The following is a 15,887-nucleotide window of genomic DNA, read 5'->3' as shown; positions in this document are numbered from 1 at the left end:
ATGCCAGGAAAGTAGCTGTCACTTCTTCAGCTCCCGAGAGCAACTGCAATTGTTCCAACAGTTGCAGTTCCTCTCACAACAACACCAATCACTGTGTACACCCCACATGCCATGTTCAGCATTAGGGGTGCCCTGCCTCCAGCCAGGAGGAGGAAAGGGATAGTGGAGAGAACCGAATCTATTGGAATGTATTCATTAGGTGGCCTGGCAGTTCAAGAGTTCGGAAATACAGGGCTTTAGTTGACACAGGTGCTCAGTGTACTTTATTGCCATCAAATTGTAAAGGGACAGAGTCCATTTCTATCTTTGGAATCACTGGTGGATCTCAAGAGTTAACTAAGGTACAGGCTGAGATCAGTTTAACTGGTAAAGAGTGGAAGACACATACTATTGTTACTGGTCCTGATGCGCCTTGCATTTTGGGAATTGACTTTTTGAGACAAGGTTGTTTCAAAGATCCTAAGGGTCATAAATGGGCTTTTGGAATAGCATCTGTAGAGATTGAGGATGATAAATTGAAGTTGTCTGTTAGGCCTGAACTTTCTGATGAATCTGCAGTTGTGGGACATCATGACATAGAGGACCTGGAAGTGCCAATTGCAACTCAAACTGTTCATCATAGACAGAGAAGAGAAATACAATCCAAATACAAAATATGCTAGTTTGAAGCAAGCTGGAATGTTTTGGTAACAGAACTAGATAACGGGCAATGAAATGAAAACAATTGATGTCAACTTCTCTCACAGTCTCGCTGAGAGCTCTGGGAAGAAGAAAGACTTTTTCTCCATTTTTGTTTCCTCTCTTGCTTTTGCCTTAGACCTGGTCACATCTCATTAACCCTGCTCCTACTAACCTTGCTCCCTAACCTCTTGGCTGCACCTCTCTTCTTCCTGAGAACTGGGGTAAGGTTGAGAGGGACCAGGGGGAGGTGTTGGGGTGGTTTGAGAGCCCCTCCTGGGGACTCAGGTTTCTGGGAGGGGAGTTGTGCTTTTGTATTGTTTATCCTTTGTATATTTCTGTATATAATTGTATATAACTGTATATATTGTAAATAGCTGCTTGTAAATTCTGCTAGCTGTAAATAAATTGCTTCATCTATATTCCCAGGGTCCGTCTGAGTTAGCTGGGGCAAATTCAAAAGTGTGGGGGGGCGGGGTAACCCCCAAACCATCACACAAAAGATGACTGATGCCTTTAACTTTGTAGAGTTTTTGACAGTATTTTCAGCTCAAGTGCCTCATACTTGTTGCTGAACTAACAAATTAATGGAGTATCTGTTAATTGACATAATATAATTTGTGTGGTTCTTATTTAATCAATCTTGCATCGCTTACCATTTACAGAGTGTTTGCTCACAGTACATGTATCTGTTGTGACTACAGGTAGCTGTGTGTCTTCATAATAGGGATTTAAATTGCAAAAGTGTAATATATGTTCAAAAAAGATAACTTGAATTACTCTTTTTGTAATTTGGTTACACTCTAGAACACTGGAAGCATTCTTAAATTCATACTTTATATGGAGGCTGGATGTGAGAAAAAGATATAAAATACTTTCCTTGCAGCAAAATTTAAAACTGGAATCTTTGGTCCTCAGTGAGTCACCTGGTATATTCAGGAAAAAAAAACCTTATTTTGAACAGAAGAAAGTTCAATTTAAGAAGAGAGTACTTCTTAAGGATGGAGAACACTGGCCTGCCGTACATGCAACCAGATGGTGCAGATGTGACTGCAAAGGTTATTGTAATGCCTAAGTCACATGAAGTGTCATCGTGAATAGTGCTATCAATGAAAACTAGAAAACTGTTGAATTTGGTTTGTGTGGCAAAATTTTGCTATCAAGAGGCTACAAAGTGTGAGTTCTATAAGAACTTGATAGAAACTTCCCTTGTGACTGCTAATGCCAGCTGCCTCCAAGACAGAGCCACCATTGGCCAAGGCCAGAGCCCATTAGTGAGAAACACAACCCTGCAGACACCAGGGTCAGTGGAGGATGGCGAGAAAGTGTGCCAAGCACTTGAGCAGAGATTCCTCTGCAGCCCATAGTGAAGATAATGATGAGGCAGGCTGTCCCCCTGGAGCTCATGGATGTGAATAGGGAAGCAGATACCCAGCTACAGCCCATGGAGAACCCTACATGTAATGAAGGCTGTAGCATCATGGAAAAGCTGTCTTGGAGACTTCTGACAGGCCCTGTGGATCTGTGGAAAAAGATAAGCTCACAATGTTTTTTGGCAGGACTTGTGACTCCGTGAAGGTCCCATGCTGCAGGAGTGGTCTGGTCCTGAAGGACTGCATGCCATGGAAAGGACCCACACTGGAGCAGTTCTTGAAGAACTGCAACCTGTGGGAAGGGATTTACATTGGAGAAGTTTGTGGAGGACTGTCTCTCATGGGAAGGACTTGTCGCTGATGTATAAGGGGTCCTTCCCTTGAGGAGGAAGGAGTGGCTGAGACAAATGTCTGATGAACTGACCACAATTGCCGTTTCCCATCTCCCTGTGCTGCTTGTGGGGAGGAGGTAGAGAAAATTGAGAGTGAAATTTGGCCTAGGAAGAATGGAAGAGGCGGGGGGGGGGAGTTGTTTTAAGATTTGGACTTATTTCTCATTATCCTACTCTGATTTCTTTGGTATTAAATTAATTTTCCCCAAGTTGAAAGTGACGGTAGTTGGCAAGTGATCTCTCTCTGTCCTTATCATGAATCTCAACCCTCAGTAATTTTTTTCTCTTCTCTGTCTAGCTGGAGAGGGAAATGCTAAAACAGCTTTGGTGGGCACCTGACATCCAACCAGGGAACCTGACATCCAACTGTTAGAAGAATTGGATCTGAAAAGGAAAGATGCTATGACTGATCATTAAGGCAACAATGACTTCATTCTGGTGATCTGTATAGATCATAGAAAGGGATCCATGAAAGAAAACATCTTAGGTCCCAGGGAGTTTACAGTTTTGCAAGTAGTAATCTATACTTGCATTTGTTCACACAAACTGTCTGTAACATGCAGCTCAGCCAGGGTGAGGTAGCATTTGTTCTTAGACAGGCCAACTGCTGACAGGCAAACAAAAGATAAACCATGTGCTTCTCCAACACCAACAGGCTTGGGGCCATGATCATTTCCTGCAGGAGTTTGTTGTATTGTTTCACCCTCTCAGTGAAGGACCTTTTCTGTAGTATTCAGCCTGACCTTCCCTTAGCATTAAGCCATTCCCTTGCATCACTGGACACCAAAGAAAAGACACCATTGCTTTCTTTTCTGCTGCCTACTAAGGTTTTATATATATATATATATATATATATATATATATATATATATATATATATATATATATATATACATATGTATATATATATATATACACAGACACCAAATATACCAAAAAGTTATCTTCACCATGCATCAGGAATTTCCTGGGTCTCTTTGTGTTTGCTGTATGACAGTCTCAGTTACCATCTGGAAAGCTGAAGTCACCCATAAGGACAAGAGCAACTGAGTCAGTGTGTGTGTGTAATTTCTGTTAGATTTACACATAAGTGTCATCATCCTGGCTGGGTTACCTACAGTAGACTCTCACAACAACATCTGCTTTTCCCCTAATCCTTATGCAGAAGTTCTCACCCATGTCATCCTCAGCTGCAGGTGCTGTACAATCCAACTCCACCTTGATACAATGTGCTACCCACTCTTTTTTCATGCCCTGCCTGTCTTTCTTGAAAGGCGTGTAACCATCCATCATCACAGTCCGGTTCTAGGATGCTGTCCAGCAAGTCTAGCCAGTGCTGTTGTAGCTCTGAGACTAAGCTTCCAGTCCCTCTTGCTTATTCCCTACACTGCAGGTATTAGCACACAAACATCAAAACATGCTTCACTATACATGGTACACTGTGGAGCACAGTGAAAGCTCTCACTAGCACACTGTCACTCAAACCTCATTTTGCTGTCTCAGAGCTTATCACAGGTAACTGTGTTCAGCCTCACACCTCTACAGAGTCACCTTCCTGGGCCTGGGCTGCTGCTGGAAAGAGCAGCCAGCGCCTTAAGCACATAGAGGGCTGCTACTCTTCAGTGCAATGCTTCAAGCAACATACCATAGCAGATGCCACTGCATTAAACTGACACAGTGCAGATCCAGCGGAGACTTAGGTCCTTGGGAAGAAAAACTGGTCTGAGAAAGCAGGACAGCTCCTTCATCAGCTGCTACCTTGCACTGAGCTGCAAAGATGAGATCAGGCTTATGTTTACGGGGGCTAATCCTTGTTGTCATTGCACAAATGCTATCTTGAATGCTCCAGGTTGGAAAAGTCCTAGACCTCCTTCTTGTTTCTGTCTTGGCTTCCTTATTTCACTCTCTCCTCCCCTACCGCAAGCAGCAAGTGGCACAGGAACACTACTGAGTTTTCTAAAGCCATGAAGAAGAAGCTGGCTCTGATACCTCTGGCAATATCTTTGAAGCCCATTCCTTAGGGCCAGTTTCTCTGACTCCACAAGGAATGGAGACAATCCTCAATGCAAGAATGCATTCCAATGGTCTTGGCACTCCAACAAGGCAACCTTTGCCACTACTATCCATCTGAAAAGGCCTGCCAGCCATGGGCACCTCCAGATGTTTCTGGCACTTCTCCTCTCCTCAGTAGCTTGTCTCCATTCCCTGCAGGAAGGATGAAGCAGGATTTCCATCCAGCAGACAGCTTTTAGCATGGCCCTGCCAAGAGCTGATACTGCAGCAGAGAACCTCCAACAGCCTAATTCAGCCTTCTTCCCCACTCAAGCCCTCAAATCAATTCCACCCTTCCGTGCTGTGGGGTGCACCTGGCCAGCCCTGTCCTCATGGCTCAGCCTGACAGTTTGATAGTGGGGAATGGGAAGATGTCCCTTTTATCCTGCTTGGGAGCTGTGTTGCTTAGTGGCAATGCTGTGACATATGCCCCACAGGAGGAAGGAATTTGGGGTTTGGCCTCGAGGTGGTGCCTGTGCCCAGGGAAAGGGGACTGTCTCTCTGCTTGGCAGCCATTCACTGGGCACAGCTGGGACATCTTGCTAAGTTCCCTCCCTGTGAGTCTATGTAGCAGGCTCCCAGTGTCACCACAGAAGGGTCAAGAGGCAGGTTCACAGCCTAACTCTGGCCAGGGGCTTCTGCTGTGCCACAAGTAGTCAGGTAGCTCATTTGCTGAGGGCAAAATTGCCTGTGCTTCCAGGCAATATCCAGCAGAGCCCTTCCCTGCTAGGAGGTAGTGAGGAGCCCTTCACCACAGAGCTCGGGCACTCCTTCTGCAAACCATGCTCCCTTACCAGAACTGGTGTGAAAACTATCAAAAGGCTTGCTATGACCATGAGCCCATGCTCTGATCATCCCATTCAAATGATGTAGTAGCAGGACCAGGGAGCATAGGAAAGATCCTGTCCACCCTTGTCAATGCCTGTCTCTCCCCAGGGGAAGAATTTCCTCCTTGACTCCAGACCCATGTAACTCATGAGTGTTTACAAGACCAGTGGGTAGGTGCTTAGCCACAGTGACTTGCAGGTATATTCTTGTTTGTATATTATTATAATATAGTCTTTGGATTTAGTACCTAGGTTAATGTTCACTATTTTAATAGATTTCTTTCTACTATGTTGAATAGTCTCTAAATTAGACCTGTAAAGAAGCATTCCACATGTACATTATCTTGTCCTCAGGTTTATGATATAGAGTGTCTGAATCGCACAGGAAAGAATACACTCAAGAAAAATTCTTAATAGTGATACTTCAAAGTTAAACATGAAGTCTATTGTATAAAAAAACCAGACAACTAAGAGAAAATTTTCAATACAGGTATCTTTAATTTACTAGCTTGAGTACTAAAAAAAATCTAAAAATAGTGTAAAATTTTAACTGGATTTGGCATCCTTAGCCCAAAGTTGTGTTAAAATTACGAAGATTATAAACTAAGACATTTTACAGTATATAACTAATTTCTTAGTCTATGATTTTTGAAAAGAAGGATGAAGTTAATTAAGGTGTAGTTTGCTAATGACTGAGCAAACTATACAATATTACTGCAGTCCCAGTGGTTCTTACAAAGTTTTGGTTCATTTGGGATCAGCAGTTTGAGATGAGTTCATGATAAATGCTCAGGCAGTAACAGATGGCATAAAGGAATAAAGCACAGAATGTCTTCAGGTGCCGCTGAGACAGGAAATTAAGACAGACTTTGGAAGTACACTCTACGGCTTGTGCATATGATAGCCTTTTTCAGTAGGCCTTACATAAATTTTTGCATCTGCCGGTGCATTACAATGTAACACAAAATTTGCATTCAGAAATCTTCACCAAGTGCTGTCATTGTGAAAATAAGAAGCAATTCAATAACATGCATAAGTATTACAAAACTATTTGGAATGTGGAATTAATACCTTCCCACTTTGCACTGTAGAAGGAATTGTAGATAGGTATAAAATTTGCAATGCAAGTGACATAATAAGCCATGCAAATGACATATTATTGAAATATTGTAAATATTTTAAAAATATTTTTCAAAAATAATTTTTGATTTTCAGCAAAGCAGCATTTTTAGAAATTACCTATTAGCTCTACAGACTTTATCAAACAGTCCCAAATTCTATTAGTGACTATTAATGGGCTTAATTGGATGGCTAAGCAGAGAGATTGGGCTAGCACTCAGGAAGAAAAGGAAAGTCTTCTGCCTATGGAAGGAAGGATAGGCAACTCAGGAAGAGTACAAGACTCTTGCAAAGATAGGTAGGGAGAAAATTAGAAAGGCCAAAGTTCAATGTGAACTCAATCTGGCCAGTGTCATTAAAGATAATAAAAAGAGCTTTTAAAAATGTTTTAATAGTAAATGAAGAGCTAGGGAGAACCTCCACTCACCACTGGATGAAGGAGGAAACATGATGACCAAAGACAAGGAAATGGCTGAGCTGTTGAGCTGCTATTTTGCCTCAGTATTTTTCAGTGACACCAATGGCTCCATGAAGGTTCAGCCCCTGGAACTGGAACACAGGGATAGAGAGCAGAAAGCATCCCCCACAATCCAAGAGGAAATGATCAGTGGCCTATTGTGCCACTTAAATGTGCACAAGTCTATGGGACCTGATGGCATCCACCCAAAAGTACTTAAGGAACTGGCAGATGTCTCACCAAGTCACTCACTATTATTTGTCAACAGTCCTGGTTAATCAAGGAGCTCTCAATTCATGGGAGACTAGCAAATGTGGCACCACCTACAAGAAAGGCTGGAGGGATGAACCAGGGAACTACAGGACTGGCAGCGTGACCACAGTGCCAGGAAATGTCATGAACCAGGTCATCCTGAGTGCCATCATACAGCACAAGACGAGGCGATCAGACCCATTCAGCATGGGTTTATGAAAGCCAGGTCCTGTCTGACTGATCTGATATCCTTCTAGAATAAGGTGACCTGCCTAGTGGATGAGGGAGGGGCTGTGGGCATTGTCTATCTGGACTTTAGTAAAGCCTTTGACACTCTCCTACAGCATTTTCCTTCAGGAACTCATGGCACAAGGCTTGGATAAGTGCACTCTGCACTGATGTGATGGTTTGGGAGTTACCCACCCCTCCACTCTTATGAAATCACCCAGACTAGACTCAGCTGGCTGGAAGTTAAGGAATGAAGCTTTATATTTACAGCTTAGCACCGTATACAAGCAGATATTTACAATATATACAGCTATATACAGAAATATACAAGTTAAAAAAGTAATACAGAAACACAACACCTCTCCCAGAAATCAGAGTCCCCACGAGGGGCTCCCAACCACTCTTCCATCTTCTTTCCACCCCTCTACCTTACCCCAGAGTTTGCCTACATGCAAGGTGAGTTTGGAGGATCAGCAAGGGGGGTTAGAAGCAGAAGGATTAGTTACACAAATCCAAGCAGAAGGGAAAAACACACTCCAAGAGATAAAAACACACACACTGTGTCTTATCTACCTTGCACTATGTTTTGTGTTTTGTGTTCTTGTTTTTATACATCTCAGCAAGCCTATGAGTGAAGTAGACATCACCACTATTTCCTTTTCACGGCCTATAATCTAATTTTTTTCTCGTTAAAATATTCCAATTAGCCTCAGGCTAGCACAGTCCACCCCTGTTTATTTCACTCAGAGTTTTGCTGAGAACTATCTGTCTAATCTAAACCAATATTTACAATAAGTTCACATTTTGTTCTGGCTATCTTGGATGCAGGTGATTCAAAAGCTCAGAAAAGAGGAAACAGTTTGTCTCCTCACAGATGAGACAAGAACAGGGACTCCCAGGTGATGTTGGGTTTGTGCTCACGTACTGTAGATGCTCTTGTGGATTCTGTCTTTTGACACCAGGTAATACCTGGAACAGAAAACTCCTAACAGCTTGTATTACCCTCTCTGAATTTAAACTTTCTCAGCTAAAGTTAGATTTCTCTGTGGAATATACTGGATTCACCATTCTCTTGCATTACTCAGTATGTCTGACCAGGACCTTCAGCAGAAACCACCCCATGGACAGGTTTTCCTTTGCCCTAAGGAGAAAATACCCAAACAGCTTTTCCTAACAGATTGTTTTAATTTATCAACATCTACTGTTTGTACCAAATCTGACTGTGCAGGTCCTGCTCTGTTTACAGAACCCCAACTATTTACCAACCAGGTAGCTTGTGCTAAATGCTTCTCCCAGTTTTTCACAGTTCCACCCCCCATGGCTTTTAGGGTGGTTTTCAGCAAACTGTTGTAGTGTTCAATCTTTCCTGAATCTAGTGCATAGTAGGGTATGTGGTAGATCCACTCAATACCGTGTTATTTGGCCCAGTTTCTCACAAGATTGTTTTTTAAATGAGTGCCATTGTCTAATTCGATTCTCTCTGGAGTTCCATGTCTCTATGTGATTTGTCTTTCCAAACCAATAATGGTGTTACATGCAGTAGCTTCCAGCCATCTGGTGCTTGCCTCTGCCATCATTAGCACATACTGCTTGTGTATTGGAAATTAATAATTGGTCATGAAGTATGAATATTAATTTTGGTATTAGTATTATATTATTATTAATATTCAAAATTTTGGGGAAATTCCCTGAAATTATTTTGAATTTTGGTTGACAGGAAGTAGTTGCACATAATTACACAGTTTAAACAATCAGAACTTGGAAAATAGTAATGTGAAAACAGGAAAAATGCTAACTACACTTGTGGAGTCTTGGCATTCACTCCAGCATATGTACTCATGACACTTTTGGTCTCTGACTAAGTCTCTTGTATCAAGACAATTATGATAATGATCCCAAGGTAAAATACAAAATATTCCAGGCAGAGGGAGAACAACTGAGTTGCTGCTAAACTGCTGGGTGCAAGCTGCATACATGTGGCTGCCTTCATTCCCAGTTAACATGCCGCGAATGGCAAAAAGGCAGTGAGGCACAGTGTAGAAAGGCTGAATGCATAAAGGCATGGTTTCTAAATCACCCTCCTTTAAATACTTCATTTTGAAAATCAAACTGGCCCATAGGCACTAGTACCATTGTTCTGACCAATGAATTCAAAGCTTTGTGACTTGCCTGATCACACAGCACGTTGAGGGGCAGCACAAAACACCTGACATGTGGAGCTAAGCCCCTAGCCCTCAAGACTTTCCTCATCTGACTCAACTTTCCGGAACTGCAGCAGGAGGAGGAGAGCAAGGGCTAAACCGGCCTGGCAGAATTTATACCCTAACAGGACAGCCTGCCAGAATGAGAACTAGTTATAGTGATGTAGTCAATCTGCCACATTTCTCCATACTTGTACTTTGACCATCGCTCACTGTACCATAAGGGCTTGATTTCTGAATCCAGGAATGTGTAGTCTCCAAAATCCCACTGCACCCAAGAAAGATAGAGTGTCCTTATTGGTGGGAACTGCCATGGTGGAGACTTTGTTGATCACATCCTGAGGAATGTGACAGCGACCATCCTGCCACCGCACTCCCAGAAACTGAATTTCTCTGGCAGGTCCTTTGACCTTGTCTCTCTTAATGGCAAAACCTGCTTGCAACAGAATGTCAATGATTTTGTTACCTTTCTCGAAGACTTCCTCAGCAGTTTGGCCCCACACAATGATGTCGTCGATGAATTGTACTGGATGTGCTCTGGAGCTTTACCTTTCTCCAGTGCATTGTGGATGACTGAGGCAAACGGTTGAACTGGTACTGGATTCCTTTCCAGGTGAATGCAAACTGAGGCCTGCACTCCTTTGCTATGGGAATAGAGAAGAAAGCATTAGCAATGTCTATGGTAGCATACCATTTAGCCTCCTTCGATTCCAGCTCGTACTGGAGTTCCAGCGTATCCGGCACAGCTGTGCTTATGGGTGGAGTCACCTCATTGAGGGCATGAAAATCAACTGTGAGCCTCCAGTCACCATTAGGCTTGCACACAGGCCAGATGGGACTGTTGAAAGGTGAATGAGCTTTATCGATGACAGCCTGACTTTCCAGTTGACGAATCTGCTGATGCTTGGGCAACAGAGTTACAGTTAGTTCTATACTGCTTGTGGGGCACGGTTTGAGTAGCAATTGTTAGTTTCAGATCCTCTATGTCATGATGTCGCACAACTGCAGATTCATCTGAAAGTTCAGGTCTAATGGACAATTTCAATTTACCATCCTCAGTCTCTACAGATGCTATTCCAAAAGCCCATTTGTGACCCTTAGGATCTTTGAAACAACCTTGTCTCGCAAAGTCAATTCCCAGAATGCAAGGCGCATCAGGACTAGTTACAATAGTATGTTTCTTCCGCTTTTTACCAGTTAAACTAAGCCTGCAACTTAGTTAACTCCGAAGATCCACCAGTGATTCCTGAAATAGTGATTGACTCTGTCCCTTTACAATTTGATGGCAATAAAGTACACTGAGCACCTGTATCAACTAAAGCCCTGTATTTCCAAACTTTTGAACTGCCAGGCCACCTAATGAATACATTCCAATAGATTCAGTTTTCTCCACTATCCCTTTCCTCCTCTTGGCTGGAAGAAGAGTACCCCTAATGCTGAACATGGCATGCGGTATGTGCACAATGATTGGTGTTGTTAGGGTGAGAGGAATTGCAATTATTAGAATAATTGCAATTACTCTGGGGAGTAATGTGCTTGAGTTAATGTAATACAACCTTGAAACAGGAAGTTGGAATTGATGATCTCTAAGGGCCTCCTAGTGATTTACTTTAACTCTAATTGTCATATTTCTATAATACATGTATTAATAATATAAAAATTATGATTTCAAGATTTAATTAGTTTACGATTTCAACAAAAAAATCTATCGGAAATGAAAACCAATATTAAAGTTGGATAAAATACTGGTACATTTTCCTTAAAAAGCTACAAACTGGAAGGAATTAAATGATTCTATTGAATACTGTACTTTTCAAATGGAGAATGATAGTTCAGTTCTTATGTCCTTTGACTGAATGTCAAACATACACTGGCTAAGCAACATTATTCATCTTTGGCAGTATAATACGTGGACACAAAAATATTTCTCCTTGTTGTAATTGCTTAGGTGTTGGGGTAGGTCTTTATTTATTTAATAAAAATGTTGGTTTGCCCTTTTATGTTTGTTTGCCTGGTTTGCTTTTGTTTCATTTTTTGTTTTGTTTTGTTTGTTTCTTTGGGATTTTTTTTGCCACAATGATCTACAATCCTGAAATTACTGTAATAGAAGCAGCACTAAAAAAATTACAGTACAAAGATAACCCAGCACATTTAAATTGATATTGCTGAAAAATACAGTATTACTGACAGATAATTATAAATGCTACAAAAACTACAACTGGAAAATTGTGAGATACTTTCTGCAGGATTTACAGCTGTAGAGTGGATCAGATCATAAAACTCAGAAGATGTCTCACTCCAGGGAAGAACCATAGAAATGCATATTAGAAAGATTGGGGAATATTAAAATGCTACCTCTAATATCTTTTCAAGGTTAGGAGTGGTCCTTTAAAGTAATTCCACTCCTTTTTCCTTTGACATCTGTTTTCAGCTACAGATATGTCCTGATAGAATCCAAGATTTTTTTTCATCACCTTTCTTCTGGAGTCTGGAGGGATTGTTCAGGTATCGTGATAGTTTGTGATGTATAACTTAGGAGCATACGGTACTCTGTCTAGCTTGTGTAGTTATTCACACAGTTCCTTGTTTATGTTTTGTGAACTTCATCGATGCTTTTGTCAACTCAGATCTGCCAGGTGTGACAGGCACATCACCCCAGTAGCCATCTCCCCAAATGCCCCTGCAAAATAGATTCACTGGTCTGGGTGAACACGATTTCAAGAACAATGTCTTACAAGGGAACCCAAATGATGGAAGCTACAATAGCTTGCCTAGTTTGCATGATTCAGAGAGGCTAGGATGGAGCAAGCCTAACATCAAAACGTCTTCAGTTAAGAAGAAAAGATGAGTCCTTGTCATTGGAGACTCGCTTCTGAATGGTGTAAAATCTCCTGCACACAGACCCGATCCACTCATTAGGGTGATATGGTCCCTTCCTGAGGCCAGGGTTAAGGACGTACTGAGAAAATGTCTTATCCTGGTCCATCCATCTGATTATTACGCATTAATGATTTTCCAAGTATGCAATGATGAAATCTCAACACAAAATCTAAGAACAATGAAGAAAGACTTCAGGTCCCTGGGATGAATGCTGAAGGGATCAGGACCACAACTACTATGTGCCTGTACCCCACTATTAGCTATCTTTGATGAGGTCATGAACAGGAAAAGCCAGCAGATTTATGCCTGGCTACAGGACTGGTATCACTGGCAGAATTTTGGATTCTTGGATCACAGACCCCAGGCCTGCTGACTACAGATAGGAAATGCTTATCTCAAAGAGGAAAAAGAATCCTAGGGCAAGAAACTGACACACTATGACCTAGACAAGTGGGCTGTGTAGTGAGTGGGGAACTGGCTGACAGGCTATACTCAGAGGTTGATAATAAATAGCTCTTTCTCAGACTGGCAACCTGTCACTAGTGGGGTCCACAGGGATCAATACTGAGCGCAACACTTTTCAATATCTTTATTAACAATTCAGATATTGGAATTAATAGCACTCCAACGAAGTTTGCTGATGACACAAAAATAAATATGGAATTTGACACCCCAGAATGGAGAGCCACCCTCCAGGAATATCCTGACAGGCTGGTCAGGTGGGCAAGAAGGAATTGTATGAATTTTAATGAGGCCAAGTGCAGGGTCATACACATAACCCAGGAATGCAGCTCAGGTTGTGAACCACGTGGCTTGAAAGCAGCACCGTGGAGAGGGACCTGGGAGTCTTGGCGGACAAAAGGCTCAGCATGAGTGAATGGTGTGCTGCAGTGGCAAAGAAAGAAAGAGGCAGCCGAGTTGCATGAATAAGGGTATCACAATTTGGGATAAAGATGTAATTCTCCACCTCTACTCAGCACTGGTCAGTACTGAGTACTGTATACAGTTTTGGTCCCTGCTATACAAGAAGGATGTGAACAGGCTGAAAAGGGTCCAGAGAAGATGATCAATGGACTGGAAGACCTGTCATGTGAAGGAAGGCTGAGAGAACTGGGTTTGTTCAGCCTGTAGGAGAGAAGACTTTGGGGAGACCTTATAACCATGTACAAGTACCTAAGGGGTGGCTATCATGAGGAGGGAGACTCCCTTTTTACAAAGAGTCACATGGAGAAGACAAGGGCTAATGAGTACAAGCAGTTGCTACTGGGAAGATCTGGACTGGATGCAAGGAAAAAAAAAATCACCATTTGAGTTATTAGACATTAGAATAAACTCTCTAGAAAAGTGGTGGATTTCCCTACATTAGACAGTTTCAAGGCCCAGCTTTACAGGCTGCTGGACCATCTACTTTCAACTATATTCTTACTCTGAAAAGTTGAGCTAGATGATACTTGAGGTTCCTGCCTATGTGGTATTTTATGAATCTATGGATCTTTACACTTCTTTCCCACATTTCCTATGCCACTTCTCATTCTGGGGGGAAGTAACATGCATGCATTTCATGCTGCTATAATTTTTATTAGTTTTTCTAACTACAGATGCAGAGCACTTTTCTCACAATAAATGTATGTTGGTTCAGACCTGTTAAAGCATTTACTTCCTCTCTTCTCTCTCTTGTAAGAAAACACTTGTTAGATTTTTTTTTTTTGTTCTAACACATTCGTTATTCTTCAAGTTCAATAACTTAGCAAAACTTAGAGAACCACATCCTGCTAGATAGCATTTATGTACCTCTGTCCATGAATCCAACATTCATACTTTTGTTTTCAGCTTCAGGTTTGTAGTGGAACTGGGATTAAATTACTTTGTGCAATGTGGACTCTACCTAAAACTACACTGCAGGGTATTGTTCTGCCACCTAGAAAAATAAAGATAGGGATTTAAAGGCCAATAGGAACAAATATCACACACACACAGAGTATCAACAAGGTTGGAAGAGACCTCATAGATCATCAAGTCCAACCCTTTACCACAATTCTCAAGGCTAGACCATGGCACCAAGTGCCACGTCCAGTCCTGCCTTGAACAGCCCCAGGGACAGCAACTCCACCACCTCCCCAGGCAGCCCATTCTAGTAGCCAATGACTCTCTCAGTGAAGATCTTTCTCCTCACCTCGAGCCTAAATTTCCCCTGGCGCAGCCTGAGGCTGTGTCCTCTCGTTCTAGTGCTGGCCACCTGAGAGAAGAGAGCAACCTCCTCCTAGCTACAACCACCCCTCAGGTAGTTGTAGACAGCAATAAGGTCACCCCTGAGCCTCCTCTTCTCCAGGCTAAACAATCCCAGCTCCCTCAGCCTCTCCTCATAAGGCCTGTGCTCAAGGCCTCTCACCAGCCTCGTCGCCCTTCTCTGGACACGCTCAAGCATCTCAATGTCCCTCCTAAACTGGGGCGGCCAGAACTGAACACAGTACTCAAGGTGTGGTCTAACCAGTGCAGAGTACAGGGGCAGAATGACCTCCCTGCTCCTGCTGACCACACCATTCCTGATGCAGGCCAGGATGCCACTGGCTCTCTTGGCCACCTGGGCACACTGCTGGCTCATGTTCAGGTGGGTATCAATCAGCACTCCCAGATCCCTCTCTGTCTGGCTGCTCTCAGCCACTCCGACCCCAGCCTGTATCTCTGCATGGGGTTGTTGTGGCCAAAGTGCAGCACCTGGCACTTGGAGCTATTGAATGCCATCCCATTGGACTCTGCCCATCTGCCCAGGCAGTCAAGGTCCTGCTGCAGAGCCCTTCTGCCCTCCAACCCACCCACATCTGCCCCCAGCTTGGTGTCGTCTGCAAACTTGCTGATGACTCACTCCATGCCCTCATCCAGATCATCTATGAAGATGTTAAAGAGGATGGGGCCCAGCACTGATCCCTGAGGGACACCACTAGTGACTGGCCACCAGCTGGATGTGGCACCATTCACCACCACTCTCTGGGCTCGGCCCTCCAGCCAGTTCCTAGCCCAGCACAGAGTGTTGCCATCCAAGCCATGGGCTGACAGCTTAGCCAGCAGTTTGCTGTAGGGGACAGTGTCAAAGGCCTTGCTGAAGTCCAGATAGACCACATCCACAGGCCTCCCCACATCCACCAAGCGGGTCACCTGATCATAGAAGGAGATCAGGTTGCAGAGGCAGGATCTGCCCTTCCTAAAACCATGTTGGCTGGACCTGAGCCCTTTGCCATCCCTCAGGTGCGCTGTTGTCACCCCCAAGATAACCTGCTCCATCAGTTTCCCTGGCACTGAGGTTAGGCTGACGGGTCTGTAGTTCCCAGGTTTCTCCATCCGACCCTTCTTGTGGATGGGGATCACATTGGCCATTTTCCAGTCTCCTGGGACCTCTCCAGTGAGCCAGGACTGCTGGAAAATGCAGCGTT

The sequence above is a fragment of the Pogoniulus pusillus genome, chromosome Z (assembly GCF_015220805.1).
Source record: "Pogoniulus pusillus isolate bPogPus1 chromosome Z, bPogPus1.pri, whole genome shotgun sequence".
In the NCBI taxonomy this organism is placed as follows: Eukaryota; Metazoa; Chordata; class Aves; order Piciformes; family Lybiidae; genus Pogoniulus; species Pogoniulus pusillus.
Note: the sequence above shows the minus strand (reverse complement) of the source record.